The sequence below is a fragment of the Manis javanica genome, chromosome 2 (assembly GCF_040802235.1).
Source record: "Manis javanica isolate MJ-LG chromosome 2, MJ_LKY, whole genome shotgun sequence".
Lineage (NCBI taxonomy): Eukaryota > Metazoa > Chordata > Mammalia > Pholidota > Manidae > Manis > Manis javanica.
Window position 1 is genome coordinate 60138068 of NC_133157.1, and position 25643 is coordinate 60163710.

At 38.4% G+C, this 25643-nt stretch overlaps 1 protein-coding gene across 9 annotated transcripts in view; it reads right to left on the reverse strand.

Moving 5' to 3' along the window:
- Window positions 1-25643, reverse strand: part of KDM4C (lysine demethylase 4C) — a 506879-nt gene that overhangs the window by 452300 nt on the left and 28936 nt on the right. For 2 of the 9 annotated variants that reach the window (XM_073228553.1, XM_073228548.1), the window contains exons 1-2: window positions 15591-15746; window positions 8606-8701 (exon numbers count right to left, since the gene is read on the reverse strand). The gene's annotated coding sequence lies outside the window, so the exon portion shown is untranslated. Of the gene's footprint in view, window positions 1-8605; window positions 8702-15590; window positions 15758-25643 lie in introns of those variants that run through there. The other 7 variants (XM_073228549.1, XM_073228551.1, XM_073228550.1 and 4 more) reach the window with 6 other exon arrangements.

Consider the following 25643-nt stretch of genomic DNA (forward strand, 5'->3'; position numbering starts at 1 on the left):
AATGTTGAATCAACCTGTACTACTAGAATGCCCCCAACCTGATAACGATGTATTATAAAAATTGCACACTTTGGAATTATCTGTGCTAATATTATTTCTAAGGCTTCATATCCTAACTTTAAAAGTGAGGCTAGCTTGTTATGTTCCTTATTCACACTGTCCTTTTCTGATGCTGGTATGAAGACTTGCTAACTTAAAAAATTAGCTGGGAAGTGTTCCTAAAAGAGGGAAACTGACTTTGTGAGGGGTTAGAATTAAGAATTATTAAATACTTTGTAAAACTAGCCAGTAAAACCATCTGAACCTATTATTTTCTTTGTGGTAAGGTATTTAATTACAGAACCAATTCTCTTAAATAATGTATTTTTCTGAAAAACTGTCTATTCAAATTTATTACCATAGGTTTTTTTCATGGTCTCAGCTGTAGTTCAGTACTCTTTTTAGTCCTAATACTCTTGTTCAGTGTTTTTCTTCCAAGGTGAGGATCTACAGTTCCCATCACTCTCAAGAAAATTATCACACATGACTCAAAAATAATTTAGAACCACTGGACTAGATAATCATAGCCACAGAAGTGGGTTGAGCTGTAGCTTCATCAATACTCAGGGGTGTGACCTCCCCTACGCACTTCATCTTTAATAACAGTAACTCGTTTTAAGTCTGGGAAGAGGAAATCCCGGGGCAAAATACCTCTAAAACCAAAATATGTCAAAGGGAGAAATAAAGTTTAAAACCCATTTATTGCTTACAAACTGCAGTCCGGGGCCATTTCTCCTGCTCCAGCAGAAGCCAACCAGCCCTTCCCTTAACCTCTCAGGCCTAGATAAGTCCCTCAGTGGCCCAGGTAATTACCATTAATATGGAGATTAACTGAAAACTGCCTATTGATATGCAGATAGACTAAAGCCATACTTCTCTCCACCCCTGAGAATGCACTAAAGCCAGGTGAGATATTCTAGAAATATTACAATTTTACCCACACCCATAAACTTTGGAAATTAAACAAGTTCAGTGTTCTTAAACACTGGTGAGCTGTGGTTCCACCAGTGCACTGAAAACCAGGAAAGAAAGTGCTCTGATTTTTCATAAAGTTCCACCTTTTATTCTTAGAGAATACTCTTGCTGCTTTGTTGGTATTTTTTTATTGTAACAATAGACGGTAAGTTTTCTTTGATAATTTTTATTTTAGAAAATTACAAGTTGACAAGCCTGTGTCAGTACAACTTATTTTTTCAAATTTGAACATCTGGTTACCAGTGAACTAAATGTTCTCTAAGTCCTCATGGTCCCAATGTTATATGTAAGAGAGAAAAAGGGAGAGAGAGTGGAGGAATGGAAGGATTAATTATTTATGTTAACAAAAATCAAGTGATTTACTCACAAGTTCAAGTCCTTATTTAATCAGTACCTTCCTGGTTTCTGAGCTTTTAACTCTGTTAGACCCCCAACCTCCACCTGATGAATCGTCCTTATGTAACATTCTTAACAAACCTATTCACTCAGTAAAAATGGCTTCTAATCGCATATTGCTTTAACTTCAAATTGCTCAGCTTGACATTTAAGATAATTAGCTCCATCATTTTCTTTCAAAGAGCATATAGATTTTTCAGACCTTTCTAACCACCCTCTTAAATCATTCATTAATTCAAGTGACAACTGTTTCTACAGCAAAACACAGAGATCAAAGAATTTACCTGATAAAATTATTTAACTTCAAGGACCTAGAGGCAATAGGAGAAATGAAAAGAAAAAAAACTTTCTTAACTTTGATAGGTTAAGATAGGAGAGCCATCTCAAAAATGCAAAACACTGGCATTGACTACTGAAAGAGGTGGGCCCACTACAGAAAATAAAATGGAGGAGGTAGACTACAAAATCATCCTAAGACTCCACCCATCAATCCCTAAAAATGTGTCCAAGCCAAAGCAGAAAGAAGAATCTTTGCATTACTTAAGAACAGAGGCAGCTAACATCTAATCATGTAATATATCAAGAAGTTAACAAATTTACTCGAGGTCACATAGCTTTGAAAAGATAAATAGAGGTGTTATTGGGATTTGTCAATAGAGAATTAAATGGGCCAGGTAGGTGAAAGAGACTACACTTGCTTAAAATCTGTTTCCAATCAGCTCTGGGTGCAGAAGCCAAAAGTAAAAAGAATTCCTCCCAGGATAATTGCCTAGTCCGACCACACTCAGAAAAACAACAACAGTAATCAAGATTGGACAACTGACCAGGAATTCCTTCCCCTCTGACAGAAAGCAAAAATCCAGAAGGCTGAGGATTCCTAGCAAAGTTGGCACTAAAGGGTAGTCTTTACTTTAGATTCAAATTCTAGGTGTAAACATAAATACTACAGGAGTTTCTGGGGAAAAGAAGACCACACAGATGGGCACTGTGGGAGAAGTCATAGAGAAGAGGTGAGTCTGAGATGGCCCTTAAGGTAAATGGAATTTGGGTCAAAAAAAGGAGGGTTATCCTTCTATCAGGATAGGGAAGCACACAGTAACAATGCTAACATAGGCAACATTAATTCATTTAATCTCCCAAACATCCCTACAAGATAAGTAGTATTATTAACACTATTTTGTAAGTGAGGCACTGGAAACCCAAGCAGCATTCTCAGACTCTCCACTCTCAGTACCCCTTTATGCTTTTAAAAATTACTGAGAAATCCATAATAAAAGTTTTTATTTATGTGGGATATATATGTACTAAAACAGAAAATTTTAGACTATAAATTTTAAAATAAATTTAAAAGCCCCATGTGTATGACAATTTTAAGATAATTTAAAATTGTTTATGGTTCTCAACAAAGGGTTTTGTCCCCTTAAGGACATGGACAATGTCTGGAGTCATTTTGGTTTGTCACAGCTGGAGGAGTGCTAGTGGCACCTAGTGGTTATAGACCCGGGATGCTGCTTAACAACCTACAAGGTGGCCTAACAACCTGTGGAGGAAAGCATCCACAACAAAGAATTTGCCAGCCCTAAGTGTTAGGAGTAGAGAGGTTCAAAACCCTGCTCTAGGGCCTAGAGAAACTCTAGTGTATGATCAATAACAGACATGTAAAATAATGTTCACAACAGCATTTGTGTAATAGCTAACAACTGAGAACAATTCAAATATCAATCTACAAGAGAATCAATAAGTAAGTATATTCACCCAGTGGAATATTATACAGCAGAGAAAATTAACAAACCACAGCTACTCCAAACAATATGAATGGACCTCAGAAAGTTGAGTCTTAGACTATTCAAAGCATATGTCTGTTTTTACAAATCTAAAAAAAGAAATTAATCTGTTATTTACAGATAAATGTATATAAAATAAATTCATCTTTTTAAAGAAAGGGAATACTGAACTCAAAAATCATGACTGCCATGAGAAGATAGATGGGACAGGAGGAAGAGACTCAGTGTTGCATCTGGGTGAATTCATAGGACTGTACCATGTCATTTGCATGCCTCCAGCATTACATAAAACCTTTTTTTAAAATGAAACAATCAATACAAGTGATATATTTTTTTAAATACCTAGAGAATTGAATATACGTTAAATTAAACCAAGAAATCTAATTTCTATGCTGAAAGTATTCTTTCACATAAAAAATCCTTCTGTAATACAAGTTATTCTTAGTTTCTAATTTTGGCAATTCCATATTTTTGTATATTGAAGGTACTGAAAACAAAACAGGCCTGCATGCCCAATAACCACCCCAACAGAGGGCTTTAGACTATTTTTTTAATTGTATTTTGTGACATTATTTTAATAGAAAAGTCCATGGTTGGGTTATATATTTGTATTTAAGCACTTAAAAAGGAAATCATTTGCTTAAGTCTCCTCCCTTTAGTCTTACTATACTACACATTCAATAACACAACCATAGATACCTACAAATATATAGATTAAATAATCTCAAGTGTGTAAAATAACTTTTAAATAATGACTACCTGTAACATCAACAATGATTTCAGCATTAAAAGGTAATTTGTGTAGAAAATCATTTGCACGTTGGGATAAAAATGTTTTTTAGCTATATGAGCTAGGCATCCTACAAATACCCTTTGATCTGGGAGGAAATCTTGATATAAATGTCATCCTTCATGGCAAGGAGAAAAAAAGTTCACAAAGACTAGTAATTCCTAATAAGAAACCTGTTTCTCTAGAATGTAATATTTCATAAAAGCAATTTCTCATTTGCAATATAAGAAAATGTGATGTCAGATTTGTGATTCAAGTTGTCTAAGGTACAAAGAAGACAAAGAAAAGAAAAAAGTATGAATGCAGACAGTGCTAAATCCTTTTTTGGAAGAAAGTAAAAAATAAATTCTAAAGTAATATGGATACTACATTAATAGAAAAGTTCTTGATAAATAACGATCACAGGGCAGAGTGATCACTTGCATTCAGTTTCTTTTTTAGGAATAGAAAATACTAATTTAAAATAACCAATATTTTCTTTATCGCTGGACTCTTCTTCCAAACCCACTATTTTTAATTTGCAGCCAAAAGTAATCCCTAATCCACATTATCAAGAAAACATCTAAGCATGAAACAAAAAATGCTTTAAAAGTTATGAAGAATGTAAAAATCATTTGAAACATGCAAACTTAACATTGCATCAGATTAGAGATTTGTGACCCTTACAAAAAGGAATAAGAGAAATTTTCAACAGTTTTCAATAAATTTGAGGGGTTTTTTTTAAACTTCAGTTAATTCCAATTTTTAGAAAAACTGCAAAATTACACTAAAATCTGGGCCCTAAAAACTATGCAATGCCAGCAAATATTTTTGCTTGAATAAAAAAAAGGATTGTTCTCCTATCACTATTAATTTACAAACCTGATTCGCTTTCTTAAACCCTATTATTATGCAGCAGAGCTGGAAAGAACACACAAAGCAGCCAAATAATTCAGTTCCAACAGTTTCTAAAACGTATTTCACATATAAAGAGTTCCATTTAAATGCTTGCTGGGCTTGCATTGTTTCCCCTCCAGAGACCTGGGAAGAATGAAATGCTTCCTGGACCCTGGCTCGGGTAAGAGCTACCTGAGTCTATCAGCTCCCGATGCCCTGTACCCAAAATCCCTGCTGGAGTTTCTTGGCAACCACCACCCCATGTAGCCTACCGCACATCCCAGCACCCGCGGCAGGCAGGCTGGCCAGATGATGGCCCCCTCACTGACTCCAGGCTGCAACACCCGCCAGCCCCAGGAGCCAGGCCACACAGAGTCAGGCCACATGGTGCCTGAGTTCCTTTCATATCTGAGATTACCTAAATTATTTAATCCTATCAGAACTCGCAGGAGGCCATGTAAATTATTCATTTTGTTTCAAACAAAAAATACCTCAAATTTGAAATATTCTGAAACTATATTTAAATGCAATTTGGATGCAAACTTTGAAGTTATTCTTAAAGATTCATATTTGTATAAGCCATATGCATTATCAGCTATACTGGAAAATATCAGACAATAATTTGATAGTCCTTGCTTGTTTTACTATTAATTGAATGCAAGGAACAATATTGAAGAATTATGACAACTTGATGTTTTTTGCTAACTATCTCTTCAAAAGACCAAGCTTGCTGTATGCCCATCTCATATGCAATGTCTGACACAGTGCCTTGCACAGGTGTTTGTTGATCATTTAATCTCTTAATCTTGATATCAATACATGGCATCCTTGACATGCAAACAGATATAAAAGTGTTTTTAATGTCTACTAGATGAATTGAATTTTCCTCAAAATCTCAAATATTTAAGCAAATTATAACAAATACAGTCACAATATAAGCACAAAGGAAAATCATAATGTTCCCCAATTCTCATTGATTATAAAATAGGTTTTTATAAATACAAGACCAAAGCCTCACTAATGTTCACAAAAGTAAATTATCTAGGCCATATTTTGTTTGATTCATTATTTTTCTTTATTGTTAATAGCAAAACAAATGTCTCCATTTGCCTGGAATTTTAGGGGGAGGCATGGTCCATATGCACAAACTCCTTCAACAATGCAATACTGAGAGCTGTCTTCATTGACAACTCTTTGAATACCAACATCTTATTAAAATGAACCTTAAAAAAAAAAGTCTTGCATTTGCTTGGTTCTTTACTGTGCTTTAACATACTTCATTTTCATTCTTAAAAGTTTTCTGTAAAATTAACGAGCAGTGATTATTTCCATTTGAGAGATGATGAAACTAAGACTAAGAAATGGAAATCACTTTCCTAAAGTCAGACAGCAAGTAGGTGCAATGAACTGATTGCACATTTACTATCTCCAGACCCAGGCCCCAAATATAACTGACCTCTCTGCTAGGTTCTCCAGCTACCACAAAAAAAACAAACCACAAACCCAGTAAATTAAGAATTCTGCAGCACCAAGACCAGATGGCTTCACAGAATTATGCTCAATTTTTAAGAAACATTATCCAACGTTATTAAGCTGTTCCTGAGCATGAGAAAGAAAAAAATAGCATTTTAAAATCTGTTAAGAAGCAAGCCTAAAATAGGTAACAAAACTTGACAAATGGCCTAAGAAAACTGCAGAAAAATTTCAAACTTCTGATGAAAATTCCTTTAAAAATGAGCAAGCAAAATCTAAAAGGACTTTAAAATAATAAGCTATGATGAAAAGGTTATTCCAGGAATGCAAGAATGGTTCAACATTGGTGTATGTGTTATATAATTCTTTGTGTAAGTATGTGTTTACAGATAAGTGTATATACACACACACATATAAATGTACATCAGAACATACACATACTCTCTAGCTCTGTTCACTGAGAGGGCAGAGGAGCAACATCCTAATATCAATAAGCACCTAGATCTCGGCTTCTAAATATTTGGGGTAGGGAAAGTTCAAGATGAGCCTAGATATCTCACTGTGCCTGAAAGGAACAGAGTAATGAAGAATTACAGGAGATGTCACAAGGGCACAGAATCCAGCATGAAGGGCTCCCATAAGCCAAAACTATGATAATTTGAGCATCAATGTAAGTAATAATAACAGACTATAACTCACTGAATAAAGTAAGAAACCATAAATCCAAATTGATAAAAATAAATAACTTGCAAGTTTGATAGAGAACAAAATGTTTATATAACATTAGAAACAAAAAGAGTACTTCAGTATCTTTATTCAGAGCAGAGAAGCATAGAAGACTCTGCCTTAATCAAGTAAACAAAGTGAACATTACCAATAATAGAACAAAATGAAATAGTGTTCCACCTGATAAGATAATGAAAAGGTTACAGCATTGCCTCTGTGATATTCCTGCCAAAGATGATAAAAGAATCTAACCATGAAGAAACATCAGACAAAGAAAAATTTGTGAGAATCTGTAACTGGTCTGTTAATCTTCATGTCAGTCAATATTATGAAAATCAAGAGAAAAATAGGGACTCTTTGAGACTAAAGAATGCTTAGAAGAGGAAAACAAGAAACACAAGGTATCATTCAAAGTATCACTCTAGACTGGATATTTCTGTTACAAAGAATATTATTGTAACAAAAGGTAAAATCTAAAGGATCTAAAGAGTAGATGACAGTAATATATCAATGTTAACTTCTTGATTGACGGATATAGTGTAGTTATGTAGGAAACAGTCTTTTTAGGAAATACACACCTAAAGATTAAGATGTGATGAGGCATGAAGGCGAATTTTTCAAGGAAATAAAAGTTCTTTGTACTATCAATTCAACTTATCTAAAAATCTGAGAATGTCCCAAACGTCCCAAAGCAAAATCAGAAATTTATTTTTTAAATAAAATGCAATGTAATAAATTTAAGAAATGAGCAAGATCCATGTAAAGATATTTTTTTAATGACTTTTCTAAGACCTTAAAAGAAGACTTAAATGGAAAGGCATACCATATTTTTGGGAAGGAAAGCACACATCTTAAAGATATTTATAAATTAGTCCATAAACTAAACACATTCCCAATAAAGCTATCAATAGGTTTTTAAAACTTGACATGCTGATTCCAAAGTTAAATATAATGAGGAAAAATAAGCTATGACGAATAGCTCAGAAAGTTCTGAAAACATATTATAAAGCTACAACAATTAAAACATGGTAATGGTGCATAAATAGATCACTATATGGGGATACAATCAATCTAAATGACTTTCAATATTGCACTGATGAGATAAATTATAAAACATGCATACAATATAATTACATTTTAAAAAGAGGGGAGCACTATATGTACTCATATTTTACAAATCACATCCAAGGTAACACTGTTAAATGAAAAATATTCAAAATAGTAAGTATATAGATATAAGTATATAGATGCCACAATTTGTGTTAAAAAATGACATATATACACTTATGCTTATATAGAATATCTCTGGAAAGCCCTAAAGAGACTGTTTAACTGTAATTGACCACACAGAAGAAACTGTCTGTGACCAAAGGTGAAAACAGGTACTTTTTACCTATTTCTACACCTTCTGAATTTTATACCTGTTGTATATCTTGCATTGCCTATTCAAACTAATAAGTGAAATATTTATTTAAATACATTTATATAAGTAATAAAAAAATTCTAATAAACAAAGCTATCAAAAAGAAATAAAAAATTAATTTACCTATCTCAGGTCCAGATTCCTCCAGCTACTGAATGCTGCTTGAATGTTGTGGACTGAGAGTTCTCAGTAAAATGTCCAAATTTCATGTGATGATTCCTTTAGAAAGTTAAACAGATAAAAACAAAGTGAGATAAACAGCCTGAAAAAAAAAAAAGCCTGTACCATCAGTCTCCTATGCAAGGGAATGCCTGTGACCTTGCTGAGTATCTGATGGACTCCCAAAACAGAAAAGAAACAAGACGATGCTCAATCCCAGACAAAGGTAGGTCCTCGGGACTGAAATTTAAACAAATATGTGGTGAAAAAAAAAAAAAAAAAACATTCAACAGGAAGAATGTTCTGCTGAGCAGAGGTGAGTACTCCTGAGGGTCAGAGAACTCCAGGAGATGAAAACACTCTGTACAGCTACCCATCTCCCAAATGCTGGGACCTGCCTGTCACCAAATGATGTGCTTTCCCAGGGATGAAGCCTTTCTAGAAAAGAGCCCTGAAGAGCAGACATGCATGCTTTGGATCCGGGTTCTGGTTTTTCTTGTGAGGTTGATTAGGGAACAACACTGAGGACATGAGTCCTCCAATGATACTGGAAAAGTTCAGATTTCTGAACCTGCAATGCTGAAAATGAAAACAGGACTATGAGGTACCCTAAAAGTGCCCACACACATACCCCAAAAGGTCCTATCTGCCTAGCTGTCATTACTTTGACATTTCTCTCATTTCAAAAGTTTTCCCATTCCTTCTCTAGTAAACAGTAAGTCAACATTTAGAATATCTACTCTGTGTAGCTACCAAATTTTCAAATATTCTACCTAATCTACTAAGACTTGAGTGTTAAAAGACCAAACAATTTCAAACAGAGATTTGGGTAAATTACACATTTAAACTACCATTATATGTTTCCTTCAATTTTCTTTGTAAATCCAACTATAAATAGACATTTTCCAAATTTAATAGAAAGAAGACATCAACTGCATACTCTCTAATTCATCCCAAACCCTCTCTATCCCTTCAACCCATGCCAAACAGTAGGGCTTAATAAGGGATATTTAGACTCCAAATTATTGAACTAGGAGCAACTATAAGTGGACATTCATTTATCAATATGCTTAAGCAGGGCAGAGAGAGATGGAATGCTATTTCAGCAAAAAAAGATGATAAACAAGACTTAGTAAGCTTAACAACTTAGACAGGAAAGGGGAAGAAATGCAGGCTAGGAGCAGAAACATAGATCACTATGCAACGCAAGAGTACATATCATGAAGGTGGAGTGTGTCCCACTTCGACAGGGGTTCCCAAAACACAGCCACTAAAAACCTGGGCTCTATCTACTATTTTAATAAAGGTGCTTTTTTTCCATTTTGCAAATACATATGTTAACATATAAACATATGTAAAAACATAGGACATTTGTTTTTCAACTGAGTCTTTCTGATTATAAAGGCGATTAATGTTCATTCTCAAAAAAAAATTCATGAAGGAAAATCAAAATTACTAGCAATCCCACCAGAAAGTTAACATTCCAGTGTATTTTTTTCTAAATGTTCACATTTTTATCAACATGTTTGAATACAACTGGGCTCAGGCAATGTACACAATTTTGTATAATGCCTTTTCATTAAGTATAGAAGGTTTGGATACCTAATGTTTTTAAATATTCTTCCAAGTTATGAATATCACAGCACAGTGTGCAGTTATAATAGCTCTTGTGCTGGACTTAGAAATAACTTAATAACTTAATTATTTCTAATATACAGTTGGCAAAATAGATAAGAGATCAATATTTCATTGATGGGGGCCAAACAGTACCAAGACTTCCTTGCAAGTGTTCTTGTAAGTGAACAAATGCGACCACAGCTCTAGTCCTAGTGATCAACTGAAAGTGATACCCTTACCAAGCCAGGCTTCTTAATTTATGCATTCACTAATACTTCTTTCTGGTTTGCCTTGATCCTTTGTTATCATTTTTGGAATTTTGTTTGGTTTGCAACAAATTGAGAAAACAAAACTGAAGAGGCCAGCTTTAAAATCCAGTGATTGACCCCACACACCTGTACATAACTCAGCTAAGTAGGGTGGAAGAGTACTCTCTATTAATGGCCCACGGAAACCTGAAAGATAAGGCCTAAGGGAGAGTCAAGTTTACATTTTTCTCAACCTAACCTTAAGCAACCCTCCTGTAAGGAGTTCAACGAAAACTTCTAAGTAGAACTAGCTTTCAGCAATGGTCATTTCTTTTAACGGGGGCTGGGGGCTGGGGGCTGGTGGGTAGGGATGGGGAGGGGGGAACGTATTTAAAGCTATACTTGTACTTCCCATCATACAAGACTGAAAAAACAGCAATTGTGTTTCAAAGAAGGGTGAAGGGACTAATGGAAGTGAACCATTTTTGTTGTATTGTCTTAGAGCTGTACAGTTCAAACAGTCTGCATTCCTACCCAATTTAGTGGGTCAGATCAATATTTTTTATATATGTGATATAGGACAATAGAAAATATCAGAGTACAGTACCTATGGCCAAAAGTATTACTTGCAAAACTTCTGTTTCAGTTTTATATACGTATATGTGTATGTGTATATGTGTGTACTGAGTCAGGATGGATAAAATATATTTCCTACTGTGTGCCCTGGTTTTAATTTCCTTAATTTATTCTTATATGTAAACATCTTAATTTGTACAACAAATGTTTATGAACACCTATACTGTAGTGCTGTAAGAGTACGCTGGTGTGATGTAAATGAATAAAAAAAATACTTGGTCCCTGTCCTTGAAAATTCTTACAGTTTAGAAAAGATCAAATAATCATCTAAATATAAAATTATAAACTGCGAAACATTATGAAAAGTTTAGAAAATTTACATAATCTTAGGGAAACTGATTTAGATAGGCAAAAGGTAGGAATGACAGGATTCTCTGAGGAAGTACATTCAAACAGAGACCAGAAAGATGTATAGAAATTCTGGCAGAAAACAGCACTTTCTCATCAAGGACCTGTACAGTTTGAGGAAAAGAAAAGTCAGTGGGCAAAGAGGAAAAGTAGAACCATCTAGTAAGGCTTTGGGAGAGCTTGGGATAGGAAAAGACAATGCAGGAATTTTAAATGTCCTAAGGGCAATAAGAATGATTTAATTCACATTTTGAAAGATCAGTAAATAGAGTAGAGATATGAAGGAGGTTGGAGTGGATACTGAGAGATTGCCAGGTGGACACACAAGAACTGATCTGATACATATTTTGGAAGCGGGAGTGACAAGATTTGGTAACAGTCTGGATGTGAGAGCTGAGGAAGCATAAGGTATCTGGGATAACACTCAGGTTTCCGGAGGAAGCAATGTAATGGAATGAGATGCGTGGGAAACCCAGAGAAGAGTTGAGAGGAAAAATAGGCAGCTCTGCTTGTTATAGTTAACTAGAAGAGATGTCAAATTAATCACTAAAAAACTGTATGTTGATATAAAAAAAGGAAGTCATCAACAAAAGGGTTTTGATGACACATTTTTCGCTACTTAAAATATTTATCTACAGTAATGTATAATACAAACCTAAAAGAATGTAGAATAAATTTTGATTCTACAGAGCAACAGTTCATAAATACCACAGTAGCTACTGTGTATCTGAAAATATACAGCAACAGTGTAACTAAACAGTCACACTCAAAATAATCCTTTCATGCAATGGTAGGGAATCACTTGTCTATTGTATTCATTGCTGTATGCCCCACATATAACTTAGTGCACGGTAAGTAGTAGGTGTTAAGATATCTATTGACAAAATGTATCCACTACTAGGCAGCAATTGTGGGAGGAAAATTCTGTACTATGAAACATACAAATGTACTAATATGGGCATTTCTCAAGGAAAGAGGAGAAATATGTTATTTAGCGCATACTGAGTTCTCATACCCTAATAGTATCAGATGCCAGATTCTGTTCCCTAAGAATCAGCTTAATTTCAGTAACAGAAATTCCATCCCTGGGCAACCAATAGTAAGTATCCTCACCATTCTCTATTAGTTCCTAGATATGAGGAAGAATCAAAACATAATAAAAGTTTGATGTTGAAACTATAGTAAAATCTCATCTAGATTATTTTTAAAAATGGGTAAAAGGAAATTTACAAAAATGAAAATTGCAATCACTGATTTTTCTTTTTCCTCTAAATTCTCATTTCCAGGTTTTCTAACAAACATGGATTTTATTGCTTTTTTTCTTTTCTCCCTGTTCACAAAGATAATACTTTTCCTGCTTGGATCAAGGCTCTGCAAGTGTAGACTTGGATTATGAGCACCTTCTCCCAAAAGGCAGGGAGGAAGGGGAAAGGGGGAATCTTTTCGGGGCAGAGGGTGCAGGGAATTAAAAAACGACAACCTAATATTTTTAATTTATATTTTAGGCTCCACAAATCCTTCTAGACTCCAAGGGATCAAGAAAATACAATGACATAGACTATGGCTGGTAGGGGTGGAACGTGTAGACAAACGAACAACTGCTAATGGAACAAGATTTCTTTTTGATGTGATAAAAATGTTCTAAAATTGTGATGATGGCACAACTCTATGCATATTCTAAAAACCACTGATTTTCTTCTACAGCATCACTTTATTCATAATCCAATTCATAATCCAAGAACACAATGTTAAGCCCAATTTCATAGATGAATGCTATAAACCCTAAAAAAGGTGACAGAACCTGAAGACCTTCTGGGTGAAACAATTCTGTGGTTTGATTCTTAAGCTGATATCTGGAATTAAAATGCTATGGTGATTATAGCCTTAGAAATTAGCCTAGAAATGAGTAAATAAATGCAAAATATGCTGGTTAACTACCACTTTCCTTCTCCCCTGTAATGCAGAGACTAGGATTCTGATTTATATAACTAATATAAACCTAATCTATTTCTGATATCTCATCAGTATTTCCCCAAAATGTGCATATTTTCCAGATTTTGAATGAACAAAATCCCACCCCAAAAAATAGAATATTGAGTACTTTTTTATTAATGGACTTTTTTTATTACAATTTTTGCTTCAGGTGTACAACACAGTGATTTGAAAATTGTACACATTTTTAAATGCTCACCATAAGTATAGTTAACATCTATCACATACACAGTTATTACAATATGAATTGTACACTTTAAATAGGCGGATTATATGGTATGTGAATTACATCTCAACAAAGAAAGAATGTGCAACTATCACCGCAATCAGTTTAAAGAGAAAGGAATATTTTGAGCACTCAGGCACTATGGTAAATTGCTAGAAGTACAACAAAGAAAAAAATTTAGAGAACCTGTCCTCAAAGCACTAACTTCTCATAGGGAAGAAACGCCAGTCAAGAGGCAATTATAAACAATGAGAAAAGGAAAGAAAAGGATTCAGACTATACCCCCGGGGTACCTAACTTAGCCCTGGGTGATTCAGGTGTCCAGAAGAGAGCTCATCCTTCAACTGAAATTTAAATCTAAGGACCTTTTCTTTAAATTAAGAACTTTTTAAATTTTTTATTCTTATAGACTGGCTAATGGACTTTTTAAAAAAAAGAGCATTTGTGCACGTGCAGTAAAATTAAACAAGTCTCCTATTTAATTGTATTGCACTACCCAGTTCGAGGGTTGTTATAATAATTTAAGAGCAAACTCTTCATAGCACCTTAAACTGCGGGAAAGAGGGCCTAAAGAACCTGGACCACCGTGTAATACATTCCAAAACAAAGCATGGGGGCTTGGAAGGGCACCAGCAAGACAGACCTTGAATAATGATCGCAAAAGACAACCGAGTACTACAAAGATAAACTGGACCTTTAAGAATTAAAGCCACTAATTTTCAACCACAAAATTTCGAAATTAGTATTAGTAACTATTGCCACAGAGTAGTGAAGCCGAATTTTCCGAGGTTAAAAATGAAAAATACTGCAAATTCTGGTGGGTGAAACAGGGCAAATTTTGATTAGACCTTAGGTGTACCGAGCCCACCAGAAACTTTCAGCGACGTAAGGGTGGACGAACTGCAACTTTTAACCTACATTTCTGAAGCAGCGCTTGATAATCACCTCCCGGGGTAAATTTCCAAGTGTTAAAAAAAAAAAAAAAGTTTGCCATTTCTTCTCCTGGAGCAGAAACCAGACAAAAACCTTTCCCGGGCATCGCCCACAACCAAAGCCAGCCACTGCAGACTTGCACCATGTCTTTCCAGGGAGACTGGCTCCGAGTTCACCCGGAAAGCATCCGAATGGAGCCTTGCCGGTTTCATTGGCTGAGCCCCGAGGAAAAACCCAAGTTCAAGCCCAGAGCCCCAGCCTGCCTGGCTCCCTCCTCCACATCCCTACCCCACGCCACGTCCAGTGCCTGGCATTCCACGCGACCCGATCCAACTCATATTTATTAAGCACCCACTGTCTACACTGCACCTTGGCTTCAGGCTCTGCAGAAAGAAATGGTCGTATGGCGGAAAAGCCAAAAGGACAGCCACGGGGCTGAGGACGAACCTAAGAGAGAAGCTGGCGGCCTGCGACTGGGTGTTCTGGAGGAGCCCCCACCCTCGCCCCGCGGGTCGTGACAGCCCCAGGGAAAAGATGGCACTTAGGGGCGCAGCAGGCCCTGCCTCTCCGGAGTCCCCCCACAGTTAAGGCTGGAAAGGTAAAATAAAGAAGTCGGCATCCCTGGACCACCCGCGCGCTCCTCTGCCTCAAGGAGCGCGACCCAGACTTCGAGCCCCGGGAGAACGGCGAGCGCAGGGACCGAACCACCGTGAGGGCCGGGGCGGGCTGTCACTGGCCCCCTCCTTCCTCCCTGCGACCATGGCTGGCCGCTCTCTCCGGGGCATGGCAGTTGTGGCAGCCACAGACCGGGAGTCTCCGGCCCAGCGTCTCCGCTGCCCAGGGCGCCGGCACCCTCCGTTGCCCCACACGGAGGGGGCAGTGCCGGGAAGACTGCCTGGGCCCCTTGTCCCCACCTTCCCTATCCCCCGGACTCCGGAAAAGCGGTTACCTGGCGCGCGGCGAGGACACGACCCCGAGGAGGAAGACTGTGGCCTCCGGCCCAGGGAGATTTGGGAAATTTGGAGGACTTGTTCCGCACTGGGTGACAGCTGCTCGCTGCGCACGCGCACCCGGCCCCAGATGCCTGCTCACTTCGCCGCTCCTCACCCTCCGGTGGAGGGGATGGGAAGCGGCGGCGAGCGCGCGCGCACAGCGCCAGCCGGTTTTCCCTGCGCGAGGGCGCGCGCGCCGTCACGTGACCACCGAGGCCCCGGCACTTCAGTGGGTCACGTGAACTTCCAAACGGCTAAAAAGGTGCCCAGCATCTTCTTGCTTTGGGCTTGATCTCCTGCGCGGCTCTAAACCTAGATCCTCTGTCGCGCATCCTGTTCCCTGGGGACGGACATATACACTTCTTCCCAGGGGGAAGACAGCTGAGCAAAAGTGAGGAACAGGTGTACAGAACCTTGCCCAGAAGCGCCTACTGGGCTCCCGCAGGCTGGACGTAATGGGAGTCCACGCGCTGCACGTCGTCCGGGGCTCTAACGCGGGCCTATGGCGGCCTCCGGTGCGCGGACGTCAGAGTGGAGTGGCGTTGGCGAGGGTGGGGCCTCGGAATGCCCCGCGAAGCACGGTGAGGTTGTCGGACTTGTAGCTGTGCGGCAGTAACAGCGCCTTGTAGCCCTGGTCTTTCAGCTCCCTCACCACAGTGGGAGATCCCGAATGGGCGGAGTGTGTCCAGCTGCCAACCTTTTAACAAGTATCTCTCAAGAGGCAGCGCTGTTTTCCCAGGGGGGGGGGGGGGGGCGAAACTGCGGCATTCCAGGCTCCTGGGCCGTGCAAATCCCGCCCCGCGCAGGTGTGCGCTTGAGCTGACAACCCGAGTGTAGCCCCAAAAAGAGACTCCGGGCTGGTTCTCTCAAAAACTGCGGATGACAGCAGTTTGGTCTGACTTGCAGTAACAGGAAGTGCAGGTGCCTCCGGACCCCTAAGAGCGTGCTTAAATTAGCTTGCTCCAACGCGTTGCTTTTGCGCTGTAACTCCGCCTTCCAAGGTGTTAGAAGAAACCACACAGACCTTAAGCCTTTGTGCTGCCTGAGACAGATGGCTGAGCACCAAATGTTTTGCAAAGCTGAACAATTTTTTTTAACTTCCTACAGAGTTCCCAGCTGGGTCCCTTGTGGCGTTTCCCCTCTCTTCTCAGCTAAGAACGATTGGGCAGATTGTCACACTACTGAGCACACGGGAGTTTTCCACAGTCCACTGATTTCTGCTTTTTAAAATATCTCAGCAGGTACACTTACCATGCCTTTGAAGCCTTTTTGCTGTGGGGAGCATTTGGAGGACAGATAAAAGAAATATGGTTAAATTAAGCTAATCGGATTATTGAGACCCATATTTCTTTAGTTATTAAATTAGAAACAAGGTTTAGGCTCTACTACCCATATACACATCTGAACTTGCCTAATGTGTACACTCAACTTGGAATTTTCCAAATGTGTGTACTATGAGGATCCCGACCCTCTTTACAAGTCAACTGGATATGCTAAAACAAACATTTAACTTAACATTTACTTAGGGCTTATTTATTTCTGAACTTGGCAGTTTTAAAAGCTTCACATATATTAACTAAAGTAATCATTCAACAAATATGTATCATTATTATCTCCTTGTTACAGCGAAGAAAGCATATATAGAGATTAAGAAATCTGTCAGCTACTGAAAACCAGGGTCCTTAAGGGAGCCATATGCCATATTAGACTAGAAACCTGGTATACCAGAATAAAAAGTCTTGAAACCTGAATTCCAGTCCAGGGTGAGGATTTATTAAAAACGACATTGTCAGTTGGTGGAGAGTATTGCCAGGAAGGCTTCATAATGCAGTCCACACATGAAATAAACTCAAATAGCTGACTGAGTAAAGGCCAAATAAATAGCAGTAGTTACAAATGTGAGTGTTAGGATCTCGTATTTTCATCCTCAGCTCTTACTCTGGAACCTTTGTCAAGAGTTTTAATCTTCATCATTGGTAAAATAAAGATACTCATGGTCACCCTCCATGAAGTTACTATGAGGTTCACATAAGAGAGTGCACGTCAGTGCATTTCCCAGATGTCTAGCTCACAGGAGGTGCTCAGCAGCATCACGCATGGGACACATGTATCTGAATACAGTACAGCAAAGATGAGAAACTTGCATGTGTGTGTTTGGGAGTATAGGGTACCAGAGAACAGCTATGGTAGTTCAGGTTTTTCACATCAGGGAAAACATTGGAAATGACTAATGACATCTAAATCATATCACAAGTTTTAAAAATCTAAATAATCGTACATTTTTTGGTATCATTAATCTACAATTACATGAGGAACATTATGTTTACTACACTCCCCCCATCAGCAAGTTCCCCCGACATACCCCATTACAGTCACTGTCCATCAGTGTAGTAAAATGCTGTAGAATCACTACTTACCTTCTCTGTCTTCCACAGCCCTCCCCGTGCCCCCAGCTACGTTATACATGCTAATCGTAATGCCCCCTTTCTTTTCCCCCCTGCTTATCCCTCCTTCCCCACCTATCCCCCCCAGCCCCTTTCCCTTTGGTAACTGTTAGTCCATTCTTGGGTTCTGTGAGTCTGCTGCTGTTTTGTTCCTTTAGTTTTCTCTTTGTTCTTATACTCCACAGAAGAGTGAAATCATTTGGTATTTGTCTTTCTCCGCCTGGCTTATTTCACTAAGCATAATACCCTCTAGCTCTATCCATGTTGTTGCAAATGGTAAAATTTGTTTTCTTCTTATGGCTGAATAATATTCCATTGTGTATATGTACCACATCTTCTTTATCCATTCATCTACTGATGGACACTTAGGTTGCTTCCATTTCTTGGCTATTGTAAATAGTGCTGCTTTTTCAAACTGGACTGCTGCATTCTTAGGATAAATTCCTAGAAGTGGAATTCCTGGGTCAAATGTATTTCTATTTTGAGCTTTTTGAGGAATCTCCATATTGCTTTCCACAATGGTTGAACTATTTTACATTACCACCAGCAGTGTAGGAGGGTTCCCGTTTCTCCACAACCTCCCCAACATTTCTTGTTGTTTGTCTTTGGATGGTGGCAATCCTTACTGGTGTGTGGTGATATCTCACTGTGGTTTTAACTTGCATTTCTCTGATGACTAGCGATGTGGAGCATCTTTTCATGTATCTGTTCATCTGAATTTCTTCTTTGGAGAACTGTCTGTTCAGCACCTTGGCCCATTTTTTGACTGGATTATTTGCTTTTTGTTTGTTGAGGTGTGTGAGCTCTTTTGGATGTCAACCCTTTATCGAATCTGTCATTTATGAATATATTCTCCCATACTGTAGGATGTCTTTTTGTTTTATTGGTGGTGTCCTTTGTTGTGCAGAAGCTTTTCAGCTTGATACAGTCCCGCTTGTTCATTTTTGCTTTTGTTTCCCTTGCCCAGGGAGATATGTTCATGAAGAAGTCACTCATGTTTATGTCCAAAAGATTTTTGCTTATGTTTTTTTCTAAGAGTTTTATGGTATCATGACTTACATTCCAGTCTTTGATCCATTTCAAATTTACTTTTGTGTATGTGGTTAGACAATGATCCAGTTTCATTCTCTTACATGTAGCTTTCCAGTTTTGCCAACACCAGCTGTTGAAGAGGCTGTCATTTCCCCATTGTATGTCCATGGCTCCTTTATCATATTGACCATATATGTTTGGGCTAATATGTGGACTCTCTATTCTGTTCCACTGCTCTGTGGCTCTGTTCTTGTGCCAGTACCAAATTGTCTTGATTACTGTGGCTTTGTAGTAGAGCTTGAAGTTGGGGAGATGCCCCTTGCTTTATTTTTTCTTCTCAGGAATGCTTTGGCTGTTCAGGGTCTTTTGTGGTTCCAAATGAATTTTAAAATTATTTGTTCCAATTTGTAGATTGCTTTAGGCAGGATGGCCATTTTGACAATAGCAATTATTCCAGTCCATGAGCATGGGATGTATTTCCATTTATTGGTATCTTCTTTAATTTCTCTCATGAGTGTCTTGTAGTTTTCAGGGTATAGGTCTTTCACTTCCTTGGTCAGGTTTATTCCTAGGTATTTTGTTCTTTTTGATGCAATTGTGAATGGAAGTGTTTTCCTGATTTCTCTTTCTGTTAATTCGTCGTTAGTGTATAGGAATGCAACAGATTTCTGTGTATTAATTTTGTATCCTCCAACTTTGCTAAATTCAGATATTAGTTCTAGTAGTTTTGGAATGGAGACTTTAGGGTTTTTTATGTACAATATCCTGTCATCTGCAAATAGTGACAGTTTGACTTCCTTTTAAGCAGTCTGGATGCCTTGTATTTCTTAGTTTTGTCTGATTCCCGTGGCTAGGACCTCCAGTACTATATTGAGTAACAGTGGGGAGAGTGGGCATCCCTGTCTTGTTCCCGATCTTAGAGGAAAAGCTTTCAGCTTCTCACTGTTAAGTATGATGTTGGCTATGGGTTTGTCATATATGGCCTTTATTATGTTGAGGTACTTGCCCTCTATACCCATTTTGTTGTGAGTTTTATCATGAATGGATGTTGAATTTTGTTTAATGTTTTTCAGCATCTATGGAAATGATCATGTGATTTTTGTCCTTCTTTTTGTTTATGTGGTGGATGATGTTGATGGATTTTCGAATGTTGTACCATCCTTGCATCCCTGGGATGAATCCCACTTGGTCATGGTGTATGATCCTTTTGATATACTGTTGAATTCTGTTTGCTAATATTTTATTAAGTATTTTTGCATCTATGTTCATCAGGGATATTGGTCTGTAATTTTCTTTTTTGGTGGGGTCTTTGCCTGGTTTTGGTATTAGGGTGATGTTGGCTTCATAGAAAGAGTTTGGGAGTATTCCCTCCTCTTCTATTTTTTGGAACACTTTAAGGAGAATGGGTATTATGTCTTCTCTGTATATCTGATAAAATTCCGTGGTAAATCCATCTGGCCCAGGGGTTTGGCTCTTGGGTAGTTTTTTGATTACCGCTTCAATTTCGTTGCTGGTAATTGGTCTGTTTAGATTTGCTGTTCTTCCTTGGTCAGTCTTGGAAGGTTGTATTTTTCTAGGAAGTTGTCCATTTCTTCTAGGTTTTCCAGCTTGTTAGCATATAGATTTTCGTAGTATTCTCTAATAACTTTTTATATTTCTGTGGGGTCTGTCATGGTTTTTCCTTTCTCATTTCTGATTCTGTTGATGTGTGTAGATTCTGTTTTTCTCCTAATAAGTCTGGCTAGGGGTTTATCTATTTTGTTTATTTTTTCAAAGAATCAGCTCTTGGTTTCATTGATATTTTCTATTGTTTTATTATTCTCAATTTTATTTATTTCTTCTCTGATCTTTATTATGTCCCTCCTTTTGCTGACTTTGGGCCTATTTTTGTTCTTCTTTTTCCAGTTTCAATAATTGTGACTTTAGACTATTCATTTGGGAATGTTCTTCCTTCTTTAGATAGGCCTGAATTGCTATACACTTTCCTTTTAGAACTGCTTTTGCTGCGTCCCACAGAAGTTTCGGCTTTATGTGATCGATGTCATTAGTCTCCATATATTGCTTGACCTCTGTTTTAATTTGGTCATTAATCCATTGATTATTTAGGGGCATCTTGTTAAGGCTCCATGTGTTTGTGAGCCTTTTTGTTTTCTTTGTAGAATTTATTTCTAGTTTTATGCCTTTGTGGTCTGAGAAGTTGGTAGGTAGAGGTTCAATCTTTTGGAATTTACTGAAGCTCTTTTTGTGTCCTAGTATGTGATCTATTCTGGAGAATGTTCCATGTGCACTTGAGAAGAATGTGTATCCTGCTGCTTTTGGGTGTAGAGTTCTGTAGATGTCTGCTAAATCCATCTTTTCTAGTGTGTTGTTCAGTGCCTCTGTGTCCTTACTTATTTTCTGTCTGGTGGATCTATCCTTTCGAGTGAGTGGTGTGTTGCAGTCTTCTAGAACGAATTCATTGCATTCTATTTCCTCCTTTAATTCTGTTAGTGTTTGTTTCACATGTGTTGCTGCTCCTGTATTGGGTACATATATCTTTATAATGGTTATATCCTCTTGTTGGGCTGACCCCTTTATCACTATGTAATGTCCTTCTTTATCTCTTGTTACTTTCTTTGTTTTGAAGTCTATTTTGTCTGATACTAATACTGCCACACCTGCTTTATTCTCCCTGTTGTTTGCATGAAAGATCTTTTTCCATCCCTTGACTTTTAGTCTGTGCATGTCTTTGGGTTTGAGGTGAGTCCCTTGTAAGCAGCATATAGACGGGTCTTGCTTTTTTATCCATTCTATTACTCTGTGTCTTTTGATTGGTACATTCAGTCCATTTACATTTAGGGTGATTATTGAGATATATGTACTTACTGTCATTGCAGGCTTTAGATTCATGGTTGCCAAAGGTTCAAGGGTAGCTTCTTTACTATCTAACCATCTAACTTAACTTGCTTATTAAGCTATTATAAACACAATCTGATGATTCTTTATTTCTCTCCCTTCTTATTCTTCCTCCTCCATTCTTTATATGTTAGGTGTTTTATTCTGTGCTCTTTTGTGTTTCCTTTGACTGCTTTTGTGAGTAGTTGATTTTATTTTTTGCCTTTAGCAATATTTGGTTGGTCTGCTTTCTTTGTTGTGATTTTATTCTCTCTGGTGACATCTATTTAGCCTTAGGAGTTTTCCACCTAGAGCAGCCCCTTTAAGATATCCTGTAGAGGCGGTTTGTTGGAGGCAAATTCCCTCAACTTTTGCTGTCTGGGAATTGTTTAATCCCTCCTTGATATTTAAATGATAATCATGCTGGATACAGTATTCTTGGTTCAAGGCCCTTCTGTTTCATTACATTAAATATATCATGCCATTCTCTTCTGGCCTGTAAGGTTTCTGTTGAGAAGTCTGATGATAGCCGGATGGGTTTTCCTTTGTAGGTAACCTTTTTTCTCTCTCTGGCTGCCTTTAATACTCTGTCCTTGATCTTTGCCATTTTAATTATTATGTGTCTTGGTGGTGTCCTCCTTGTGTCCCTTGTGTTGGGAGATTTTTGGGCTTCCATGGTCTGAGAGACTATTTCCTCCCCCAGTTTGGGGAAGTTTTCAGCAATTATTTCTTCAAATACACTTTCTATCCCTTTTTCTCTGTCTTCTTCTTCTGGTACCCCTATAATGTAAATATTATTCCATTTGGATTGGTCACACAGTTCTCTTAATATTCTTTCACTCCTGGAGATCCTTTTGTCTCTCTCTGCATCCGCTTCTCTGTGTTCCTGTTCTCTGATTTCTATTCCATTAATGGCCTCTTGCACCTCATCCAGACTGCTCTTAAGTCCTTCTGGAGATTGTTTTATTTCTGTATTCTCCCTCCCAACTTTATCCTTTAACTCTTGCATATTTCTCTGCAGATCCATGAGCATGGTTATGACCTTCATTTTGAATTGTTTTTCAGGGAGATTGGTTAAATATATCTCCCCAGGCCCTCTCTCAGGGGTTGTCTGGGTAATTTTGGACTGGACCAAATTCTTCTGCCATTTCATGGTGATAGAGGTATCTGTAGGCAGGTAGCATGTGTGTTAGCTGGGAAAACAAAGTCCTTTCCTGCTTACTGGTTGCCTTGCCCTTCTCAGCTACCTGTGTCAGTTACCCGCACTCCTGGAGCAGCCTCTGTATTAATCCCCTAAGCTTCTGTGGGCTGGGTCTCTGTCAGGGTAGGGCAGAGTACTGTGGTGAGTGGCAGGTGTGCTGGGTGTGTTCTCCTGCGAGAGCGGCACCTCCGCTAGGCTGCTGCACACTGGTGGCAGTCTTTTCATCTGGCCAGGGGGGCTGTACACCAGGAGGAGATTCTGGGTTGCTCCCAGGCTGCTTGGCTGCCACCACCACCACTGGCTCGCTTGGGCCGCTCCCAGGCCCCTTGCTCAGCTGCTGCTGCCACTGCCAGCTCACATGTGCCACTCCTGGGCCCCTTGCTTGGCCGCCACTGGCTCACGCACTACTGGGCCAGTATGTTGGGATCCACACCAGCCAGGAGAATGACTGGCTGGCTGCTTATCACCATGAGGGGCTTCAGAGCTGCGCTGCCACCTAGGGGGTTAGGTCACCTGGAGTTCCCCGGGATTCCCAGCTGCTGGGCAGAGTGTGCTGGGATGATTCTGTCCAGCTGTGAGGTCCTGTCCCTTTAAGACTTTCAAAAAGCACTCACTTTTCTTTTGTCCCAGGGGAGCCGGTTGCAGGGACCCCCTCACAGATTTTGCCCTTCTGTTCCTCTAATATCCAGCACACCACGCACTGTGTGTCTGCCCTCCCAGTGTGGATTACTAGAGCTGGTTGTTTAGCAGTGCTGGGCTTTCACTCCCTCCCTGCTCCAACTCCTTTCTTCCTACCATGGAGCTGGGGTGGGGAAAGGTGCTCGGGTCCTGCCAGGCCGTGGCTTGTATCTTACCCCCATCGTGGGATGCTGAGTTCTCACAGATGTAGATGTAGCCTGGCTGTTGTACTGTATCCACTGGTCTCTCTTTTAGGAATAGTTGCATTTGTTGTATTTTCAAAAATATATATGTTTTTGGGAGGAGATTTCCGCTGAACTACTCATGCCACCATCTTGGCTCCTCCTCTATTCATACATTTTAACAAATAAAACCACAAACCAAGCTGAAGTTGCAAAGTCTGAGTATTTATAGTTGTTAGTTTTAATCAACCCTCCTTTTTATCATTAATCATTGCCACTTATTATTATTTTTACTATGTTTTATGAACAGGCATTGGATACTGACACAGCTCTGAACAGAATGGATATGGCCTTGCCTTCATGAGCACACAGTTAAGCCATTATGAGGTATCAAACATATCCACAAAATGGCTAAAAGTAAAGACTGACAGAAACAAATGTTGGTGGTGATGTGGAGAAACAAACACCAATAGAAATATAAATAAATATGCACCAAACACATGTAGAAGAATATTTATAGCAGCATTACTTATGAAGTCCCAAACTGGAAACAAACCAAATATCCATCAACAGTAGAATGGAGATATAACTTTTGGTATGTTTATACAATGGAAAACTAAACAGCAATGAAAATAAATGAATTACTGCTATCCAAAACAGAATAGCTAAATCTCACAAATATAGTGTTAAGTAAAAGAAGTCAGGCCCAAAAGAATACATGCTGTGTGATGCCATTTATATGACATTCAAAAACAGACAACTATTTTATGATGTTAAAAGTCAAAATAATGGCTGATTTGAAGAAGAGAAAGGGGGTAGGGTGATTGGGAGGGAGGAGGTGAACAACCTCTGGGGTGCTAGTAATGCTCTATTTTTTTTCCTACATGGTAATAATTGTGATAATTCATCAAACTGTACACTTAGGATTTCTGCACTTCTATCTTTATGATATTTAAGTCAAAGGCTTTTCAAACAAAACAGAATTAGACTAATAAACACAGAGAACAGTCAGGTGATTGCCATAGGGAAGGGTGTTGAGACGATGGGTGAAATAAGTGAAGGGGGAAAATTTAATAAGAATGTTTGATATCTTCATCTGGGTGATAGTTACATGAGTGTGAACATATGTCAAAATTCTTCAAACTGTACATATGATCATATGTAAATCAATTTTTTTAAAGTATTTTCAAGCATTTAGTATATTAATTTTTGTATATTTTTTGTATCAACTTTCTTTACCCACCTTTTGACAAACAGACAGTGTGGGTTGATTTAAGTTGATAAACTAAAGGGCAAAACTTCTGAACCTTCCCCTTCCTTTTGCATAAAAAATTTGGTGTATTAGAAAAGGGGAAAATTTGAAGGCAAAATCAAGTGGATGGGAAATTGAGCTCCTTTCCTTTTGGTTCTATTGACCCTTAAGAATTTCAGTAGCTAAAAGGGTTCTCTCCCTTTAACTCCTCACTTCCTTTACTTTGATAGTTCCTGTTCTTATAAATCATGGTTGTCAGTAACTCAGAATAAAATGTAATACTTCATTACAATAATTTTGTTAGCGTAAGTAATTTTTTAGCTTTCCCAACCATATTATGTACATAT